Here is a 10,398-nt window from a genome sequence, read left to right as displayed (position 1 = left end):
CATCAACTGAAAAGGGACACACTTCCCTCCATTGGTACGGTGCATAGAGCTCTGAACAAAAGGAAAGAGGGAAGAAGAAAGGCCCATGGGACGCTAGTGGGTAGAATCACATTTACCTTAGGAACCTCTCGTCGGATGCAGCCCCTCCCCCAACACTGACAAGATGCAGCAGCCATTGGGGATGGCAGTTAGCGGTTGGATTCCAGGTGGAATGTTGGTGTTTACCGCGAGGCTTGTTGTGGCTGTTGGATCCTAGGTAACCGGGCAGAGTTCTGTGGGTGGATCAGTGTGATGGAGGGGCTGCCGCCCTCTGTGGAGCTTGGCTTAGGTGTTTGGTCCGGGAAGCTGTGTAAGTTCGAGATACTGCTGCTGCCCAAAGACCTGAGGTCACAGGTCAGTTTCCAGAACCTGAAAGGGCAGACAGTGGAAGATCTGCCTGTCATCAGCTTACTGGTCAGGCTCCGAGGTACTTTCAGACTTGCCCAGTCCTGGTGAAGTCGACTTTAGGGGAGACACGAAGAGAAGCTGGCCGATAAGCTGGCTGCACGGATTGAGGAGAGATGCGAACACATGGATGAGAGATGTTCTGCTACAATGGAGAATACTGGCGTGGAGACAGCTGTAGAGGATACCAGGCTCAAAAGACATTCATGAGACATATTGAACCTCACTGATACAGGCAGAAACATACGGAGTGCCAACGTGGACTTGAGGAAGTTCCTCAATTCTCTTCTCCAATAACGGGTCCAAGGTCCCTGACGTCTGAAGGAGAAGAAATGGCAGAGATGATCAAAACGCTCCTGTTCTTGGAAGAGGTCGTGAGAATCCACACGCCCCAAGGGGCATTCCCAAGCCATTCAGACCAAAATTCAACAAGCCCAGGTAAGCCTTTTCCCAGGTTTGGGCCTAGCTAGTGAGCACTTGCCCTTCCCTCCCCTCCACTCAGGCATCCATTTTGAAGGATCAGTACCTGAGCTGCAATGAAGCCATTACGAGAAGAGCAAGCCCCTCCTAGAATCAGAGTTCGTCCAGCTTCACTCTCTGTGAACAACAGTGAACACCTTAAAGGTCAAATAGTCTCGGCTGAAATAGATAAACTTGAATACTTAGCTCACACCTAGAAACGATGTCCTTCCGCTAGATTCAGCAAGTGTTGTGTTTATGTCTTCCCTGGGGTGAAGGGACTGTGGTAAGTGAGGGGAATCTTTGACTGAACATGAATCTGTATTAGGCTTCAGTTTTTCAAGACAGTGAAGGTAAATAGTACAAGTCAGAAAGTGAACTGAACTGTAAAAGTCGCCAATGACATTAAAGACACAGCTTATGTGGATCGTCTTTCACTTGAGTCAAGCCCCCGGGGGCACTATATCATGGGGGTGCAGACTTGGTTGCGTTAAATGGCTTTAAACTACAGGGTCGGATGATTAAGCGTTCTCAACACTGATAGAAAAACACCTGGTTCTCAATAGACTAGCATAACTGCAGCAGGATTCTCCTAGCTAGAATGCCTCTAGGTGCTTTTGGATTCAAACCTAAATGTATATATTTGGTTTGTTTCCTCTTGTATTTTCCTAGAGAGGGATGTTACCCCTTGAAATGCCAACATTGGCCAGTAGGTGTCATTGGGATAAAGGGCACCACATGCACAAGTGTATCCAAGGTTGGGGGTTATTCCATGTTTCCGAAAGTTATTTCATGGTTCCTGTTGGTTTCGGAGGCTTCAACCTTAAAGAGCTGACATGACCCCTTGAACAGTTTGGACTGCTAGTTTGCATTCTATCTGTCTAGCTTTTCCGTAGAGCTGACACAATGTTACCAAAATTGACAAGTCTGGCTTCTAGGTCGATTTAGTGTGTTTCAAAAAATAACTCCATTTTCGTATAACTCCCAAAACATGTAAATGAGTTCTGTTAAACTTCTTAAAGACTGCAAATGGGATATCAACACAATGTCAAAATAGTTGTCTTCGGACAATCCCTCCCACCACGGCTGTATAGAAACAAAGAGCTAAGCAAATATCACATTTCTGTGAAATGTATCTGGATAGTGTTGATTCATCGATGCCCAGTTGGCAGAGAAGAAGTGCAACCTGCACTCACTCGCTCCCATGTACAGAGCAATGGAAACATCCACTCACCCAGCCCTTAGCATAGGACACTGGCCGAAGAGAGGTCTGTTACTCCCAAAGACAGGATGAGGCCTCAGGACACCTGGAAGCAGGAGAATGCAAAGCAGGGAATGGAAACCAGTGCAGGTTCGGACCCCTGGTGATGGAGCAACAAGGGTGAAACTCTGTTTAACTTGGACGCACACTCTCAAGCGGACAGGAGACATGGGTTTGAAGGTGATGTGCTGAGATTTACAAGAGTGCACAGCAGATGCTTGGCTGAGAGAACTCAAAGAAACCAGCGCAAAATATCCCCACAGTTAATTCTGAGACTAAGATCCCAGCTGCCAAATTTGAGGTAGCAGAGGCAATGGTCAGTGAGGCATAGAGCTACGGATGATGGCACACACTGAGACTCAGGGATCTGGAGTGCGCTGTGGGATGTGGTGGGTCGAATCAAGAGAGCAAACCGAACTGTGTACCAATAATAAATCAACCACACTGGTCGCGCGGTTGCGATTACCGATATGTCCCATGGCCACACCCAGTACATCTGCAGGACCAGGGACCAATTGGGAATTTTGCCAATAGAGCACGTGTGGGGCTGAATCAGAGATATCGTGCATCTGGTCTGAGGGATCCAGGGGGCCTTGAATTTGAAATCAGAATGAAAAGCCTTAGGATATGCTACATTCATAACCTGGGCTGGGATTATGGTTTGGTTTGAGTCACAGGATGCGCAACAACTCTGTGGTTGCCTTCGTGCACCCGTGCCACAAGGATGAGAGGACAAGGGAGAGTGGTCCAAGTCCACAGCGTGAGAAGAGGAAGCATTCCCTTCAGCACTATCTCCCAAAGGCGGATGCTACATTTTGGATGGCACCGGCACGGTACGGCACCTAGGACAACAAGGAAGGTCTGCGGGATCATTCCAGCAGGCCCTGATATGTGACATCCATAGATATGCTTCCACTGGTGTTTCTGTAGACAGAGAAGCTCTGGAAAGAACTGATTTCATTGGGACATTCCCGTGGCAATAAAAAGCAGAAGAGCACTCTCAGTTTGCTGTTTTGGAAACACTCCAAAATGACATAGAGAAGAATGCAGAGCTGAGAACTTTTAGAAGCTTCATTTCCACAAGAGGAAGTGTCCTGTGCACTTTCAGAAGTGTGAGATAAGTATAATCGAAACGAAGTTATGCTAATCGAAGTAGTATGGGTTGTTCATCACAACTAATGCAACACCAGCAATTGGAGATATACCAAACAACACACACAGGTACAGGTTATGGCATCAATGTCTAGGAGAAATTGTCCTCACAGAAATCCCATGGAATTGCGTAGAGACAAGAGTCTAAAATTTTCAATTAACAAAGCCCTAGAAGTCTACATTAGATACCTGATATTACCTGACCAGTAGAGATGAAGAAGAACAGTAAAAGAAACAGGAAGTACCATTTTCAGTTCCAAAGATATTGAAGGCGCAAAAGATAAGCTTTCAAACAACTAGTCTGCAAAACGCTATCCAGAACAAGTGTTGAAAATGAAGGTCAGGAAAACACTGAAGAACACCAGTGTCTCAGAATCACAAAAGGCAGAATACCAGAAAAGGGGAAGAGAAAGTCTCAACACGAGCCAAAAATATCAGGAAACTCAATGGTTGTGATAATATCAGGGCTAAAATTCAGTCCTTAGCAGACTAGATAATGCAGAGGGACGCGTGAATGACTGTTGAAGACAGGGGAAGAGAAAAACCTCGGTCAGAAGCAGACATAGGAAAGCAAGTGCAAACCAATGAAAACATTGATGTTGAATCCTGGGTTAAGACAAGGCATGAAAGACTAGAATTCATTAGAGTCCCAGATGGAAAAGCAAGAGATAAAGAAACAAAAAATATCTGAGAACTTATCTGTTGGAATATCAGACTGAAACTTGCTGAAAGCCAAGAAAGTGTCATCTATGCAAATTCAGGTAGTACACAGCGTCCAAAGGATGTGGAATCCCTATAGACCTACCAGCAGCGGTATGATTCAAATCAACAAAGTTCACGAATATCCCATTGATTTAAAATGCACCTGGAGGAAACAACATATTCACAATTGAACCTCCAGAGAGGATTCAGCTGATATCTCGGCAGCAATATTGCAGGACAGGGAGGAGTGCCAGGACATAATTCACATCCTGAATGAGAAAATGCTGCCATCTCGGGTAGCCTATGACACATGACCGCCATTTCTAATAACGGCAAAACTAGAGATTTCCACAGACCGGCAAATCTTAAAAGAATTCAGCAGTTCAAATCTTATCCTACAAATATGGTTGAGAAATCTACCCTGAATAAAAAATCAGCAAGGTGAAGTTGAAAGAAGAGACCTTTATTGGAAATGCAAGAAGAGCATGAGTAGCAAAGAAGAAACAAGAAGAATGTAAGGAGGACATCAAAACCCTTAAGTTGGGAGAGGGAAGCAGGAAATCATTGGTGATTGGAAGCACTATCTTAAGTGAATCAGCTTATATGACTCTCTGAAGCGAACCGAGAAATTCATGGCCTGATGTTTTTGCAAAACTAACGGTATGCAGTCCAACAAAGATTCAAACAAACAAACAAACAAGCACCAACTGTGTATGGTTGGCTGACATATAGCTAAGGAACCATGATTATTCAAAAGAAAATACTCAAGGTGATGTCAAGGATCATTCAGCACGCATCGACCCAGTATAGCGGCTTGCATGTACTCAACACACTTGTATTTGGAAATCAGAGGCGTGCATTCATATTCGTAAATATTGATTCTTAAGAGCATATCGTGACCTAACCCAAATGCCGATTTGGAAGAAAATAGAGTCCTAATCCGTGATATAGACTTGCAAGTCTTCCAACAGGATGAATGAATGCCATGTTTTTCCCTACGTAGAGAAGAAACGGCATAAGCCTATAACAAAAACAATTAGCTTTGCAATAGTGTACTAAGGGCAAAAAAGTCAGACAGTAAAGTGCACATTGTGGTTGGTTTCATTTCTAGGAATTTCAGCCCCCATGAAACAAATGGATCCATGTCCTGAGAGTGCGGGTGTTTCAGCAGAAATCAACCGACGGATATGTGTTCCGGGTGTACGGATATTATAGGAACATAAGTTTCCTTTATTGGGTCTCTGTGTGCTGTGAACTGTTAGAAAGTTAAAAGACGTGTGAAACCATTAACTGAAAATGGACACACTTCCCTCAGTTGGTACTGTGCATACAGATCTGGACCAAAGAAAGAGGGAAGAAGAAAGGCCCATGGTATGCTAGTGGGTAGAATCACATTTACATTAGGAACCTCTCGTCGGATGCAGCCCCTCCCCCAACACTGACAAGATGCAGCAGCCATTGGGGATGGCAGTTATCTGTTGGATTCCAGGTGGAATATTGTTGTGTACCGCGAGGCTTGTTGTGGCTGGTGGATCCTAGGTAACCGGGCAGAGTTCTGTGGGTGGATCAGTGTGATGGAGGGTCTGCCTCCCTCTGTGGAGCTTGGCTTAAGTCTTTGGTCCGGGAAGCTGTGTAAGTTCGAGATACTGTTGCTGCCCTATGGCCTGTGTTTACGGGTCAGTTTCAGAAACTTTAAGAGCAGACAGTGGAAGAAATGCCTGTCATCAGCTCACTGGTGATTCTCCGAGGTCCTTTCAGAATTGCCCAATCCTTTAGAATTTGACTTTATAGGAGACACGAAGTGAATCTGGCAGAAAAGATATCTGCACGGATTGAGGAGAGATGCGATCACATTGATGAGATTTGTTTTGCTACAATGAATAATACTGGCATGGAAACAGCTGTAGAGAATACCAAGCTTGGAAGACATTCATGGACATATTGAGCCTCGTTGATACTGTCAATAACATGTGGAATATGAACGTGCACTTGAGGAAGGTACTTAATTCTCTGCTCCAAGTACGTGTCCAAGATTTCTTCCATCCAAAACATAAGAGAAGATAGAAATTATAGAAGATCTCATGTTCTTCGAAGATGTCTTGAAATTCCAAACGTTCCACGGGGCATTTACAAACCACTCAGACGACCAAGCACCAAGCCCTGCTAAGCCTTTTCCCAGGGTTGTTCCTTGCTCTCAAGCACTTGCTTTTCCCTCCCCTTCACTCAGTTATACATTTCAGAGAATCAGCCCTTGAACTGCATTGAAGCCAGTAGGAGCACAGGAAGACCCTCCTAGATTCAGAGTTCCTCCACCTTCACATTCTGTGCACAACAGTGAACTCCTCCATGGTCAAATACTCTGGACTAAAATAGGTTGGTTTGAATTCTTAGCTCACACTGTGAAATGATGACCTTCCCCCAGATTCAGATCATGCTGTGGTTATATCTACTTTGGTGTGAACGGTGTTTTGTAAGTGAGTGTATTCTTTGCCTGAATTTGAATATTTATTTATCCTCAGTTTTTCAAAACAGTATTTGTAACTATTATAATTCTGTTATTGAAATGAAGTGTAATTGTTGGCATAGATATGTAGTGACACATTTTTTGTGGACCATTTTTCCCTTCAGGCATGTACCTGGTACAAATATGTGGTTGCCATATTTGTCAGGTTTAATTGTGTTTCTCAACATAATTGGATGATTAAACATTCTCATCTTTCATAGAAGAGCACATGATTCTCAATAGCCTAACAAAACTTTTGCAGTGTTCTCGTATCTATAATGTCTCTAAGTGCTATTGAAACCAAGCCTATATAAAAATACATTGTTTGGATTTCTTTGTGCTTTCCTAAATAGTAATGTTGCCCCTTGAATCGCCAACATTGACCAGTATGTGCCATTATTAGGAAAGGGCACCACATGAACAATGGAAACCCATGGTTGTGGTTGTTAATGATTCTAAGAATTATTTCATTTTTTTTCTTAGTGTTGGAAGCACCAAGAGAAAAGTGTTGACCTGCCTCCTTCATGACTTTTGGCTGCTAATTTATATTTTCTGTGTATTTTTCTTATTTGGGTATTTCAAGCTGATACCTAAATATGGCAACTCTGTCTTGTAGTTAGATTTAGTATATTTCTAAAATTATCTTTATTTTGATACACTTCCCATAGTATGTAATTCAATTCTGTTAACTATTTGAAAGTCTGCAATGGAGGTATGTACACATTGTCAGACATGGAATCTTCGAAAACATCCTTCCACAATTGATATAGAGAAAAATATCTAAACAAGGATCAAGTGTCTGTGAGTTATGTCTAAATTGCGTTAATTTATCTATGCCAAACTGGCAGAGTACCAGTGCAAACTTCGCTCACTCTCTCCCATATATACAGCAAGATAAACATCCAATCTCCCGGCCCTTGGCTCAGGATCCCTGCTGAATAATGGCCAAACATCTCTTACTTCAAAAGTCAGAAAGAATTCTCACATAACCTGGAAAGAGTAGAAGGCAAAGTAGAGAATGGAAATCAGTACAGGTCCTGACCTTTGGTGAAGGAGCAGTAAAGGGGAAACTGTGTTTTACTGGGATGCACACTCTAAAGTGGACAGGTCATTTAAGATGGAAGACGATGCGCAGAGGGTTAAAAGAGTGCATAGTGGACGTTTGATTGACATAACTGAAAGCAATAATCACAAAATTTCTCTGCAATTGATTCCCAGACCAATACTCCATCTGCCAATTTTGAGTTAGGAGTGCCTGTGGAATCTGTGTGTTAGGGGTGTGGCTGATGTCACAAATTTATTCCCAGGGGTTTGGAGATTGTTTTGGGCTGTGGTTGGTACTATCTAGAGAACAGATCTGCCTGGGTCCTCTCTTAATATTAAATCTGCTGGCATATGTGTTGTGGATTAGCTTAGTAACCCAGGGACTTTGTCACAGTCTTTTCACATCCACAGTATAATTGCTCATTTTCTCCATAAAGGAGAAATGGTCTCAATCAGAGCCATCTTTATCTGGTTTCTAGAATCCAGGGCAATTTAGTGTTGAAATAAGATTCTATAGCCAAAAGATCTGCAACTTTCATAGGCAGGATTGAAATTTCTTATTGTCCAAAGCAGAGGTTTTTGAAATGCTCCATGCTTGCCTTTGAGTTCCCATGCCTTATTGACAAAAGTTCTTGGAGCAGAGATCTGATGAAAAATAGGAGAATTTGAAGCCTTTCCATCAACCTTGCCTACCACATGCTAATGCAACTATAGTTGTGGTGCTGACCCAGTACTACACTAAGGACCCAATTGTGGCACTGCAGGATTGTTTCAGCAGGTTCTAATGCGTGACATCATTAGATTTGTTTCCACTTTTATTTTTGTTTGCAGAGAACCTGAGGGAACCCACTATAAAATTTTGACTTTTCCGTGGCAACAGTGAGGACGAATGCACTTTCATGAGTGTGTATTGGAACAATTCCCTCTCCACATATCCAGCCTGCAGCCCAGAAACCATTTGGAAACCTCTATTCCAGCAAAAATTAGTAGTCCCAGCACTGTCAGAGCTATGATAAACATTTAACCAAAATGACACTCTGCTAACTTTACTAGAATAGGTTATATTCACCACAACAAAAACCGCAGTAGCAATCATAGATATAACAGGCAACAGACACAGAAGGAATGCATGGCATCATTACATACCAAAAACAATCCTCACAGCATTAAAACTAAATGTGCACAGAAATGATTTCACTTTCAAAAGCTGTTCAAGTCTATAATAGATAACTGATAATCCTTAACCCATTGTGATAGAGAGATATAATAAAGTTAAAAGAACTATTCCAAATTTTCAAAAAACAGGAGTCTCCTGAAAGAACATCCAATGTATTAGACCCCCAAAATTTAATAGAACATGACTTGAAAAGGGAGGACATAAAAACATTGAAGGAAATCTTGAGTCTATGAATACAAATGCAGGCTAGTATAAATGGAAAGAGAAACACTTTAGATGAGCCAAATATAATCAGAAAACTCAATGGTGAGAATAGCTAAGCTAAAGACAGTCCAAATCGGACTAGATAATGCACAGGAACAAATAAATGACTTAGAAAACAGGATAACCGCAATCACTCAGTCAGAACACGACATAGAAAAGCTAGTGAAAACCAATGCAAGCAATGCAAATGAAATCTGGGATAAGAGAAAACATACCAGTGTATGACTCATAGGGATCCCACATGGAAAAGAATAAAGACAAATGGTTTGAAAAGGTATTTGAAGAAATCAGACTGAAATTTTCTTAAACCAAATATAGAACCGGCTATCTCAACATAACAAGCACAGAGCGTCCAAGCATAACGAACCCCAGTAGGCCTACAACAATATATATTCTAATTTAAATGGCAAAAATTGATAATAAGGAAATGATTCTAATTGCACCAAAATAGAAACAAGTGTATTGCAAGAGAACTTTTTAATGTCTTCAGCTGATTTCTCAACAGATAGATTGGTATTTTTTTCTTCCCTCTTTCCTTTTGTGTTGATCTCTATTCCAAGAACTGAGGAAAGGCAGATTCCTTCAGTCTAAACAAGATGAATGGGCAGATTCTAAAAGTGTTCAAGTTCTTGGAAGAGGTCATCAGAATCAACACATCTCAAGGGGCTTTTTCAGACAATACAAGAGACCATGCACCAAGCCCTGTTTATCCTTTTCCCAGGAGTGGGCCAATGTATTAAGACTTGCTGTTCCTTCACACTAAACCAGCCATGCAGGTATACCCTCAGTCTGCTACTGCAGGAGAATTAGATCCAGGTCCAATTTTACCAATACTGTAGGGAGAACCTGAGCCTGCTACTGCAGGAGACACAGCACTGTGTCCCATTTCACCAATCTTTCAAGGAGACCCTAAGCCTACTCCTGCAGGAGACTGAGAGCCGAATCACATTCCACCAGCTGCATAGGAAGACCATCATGCCTTCACTTGCAATGGATCCAGGAATGTGTCCAATTACACTAGCCTTGTAGGGAGACCTTGAGCCTGTTTCTGCAGGAGAAACAGATCTCTGTCATTTTCCACCATCCCTCCAGGAAGATGCAGGGCCTCCTCCTGCAGGAGACTCAGGAATTGGTCCAATTTCACCAGTCCTGCAGGAAGACTCTGAGCCAATTCCTGCAGGAGACCCAGGACTGGGTCCCATTCCATCAATCATGCACTAAGACCTTGAAGTGGGTCCAATTCCACTAGCCTTGCTGGGTGACCCACAAGCCTGATCCTGCAGGAAAATTAGAGATATGTCATATTCCAGAAGCCCTGCAGGAAGACTGAAAGCCTGCTTCTGCAGGAGACCCAGGAATAGGTCCAAATACGCCAGCCTTGCTGGGAGAGCA

The sequence above is a fragment of the Vicugna pacos genome, unplaced genomic scaffold, assembly GCF_048564905.1.
Source record: "Vicugna pacos unplaced genomic scaffold, VicPac4 scaffold_20, whole genome shotgun sequence".
Taxonomy (NCBI): domain Eukaryota; kingdom Metazoa; phylum Chordata; class Mammalia; order Artiodactyla; family Camelidae; genus Vicugna; species Vicugna pacos.
This window is presented reverse-complemented; position numbering follows the sequence as displayed.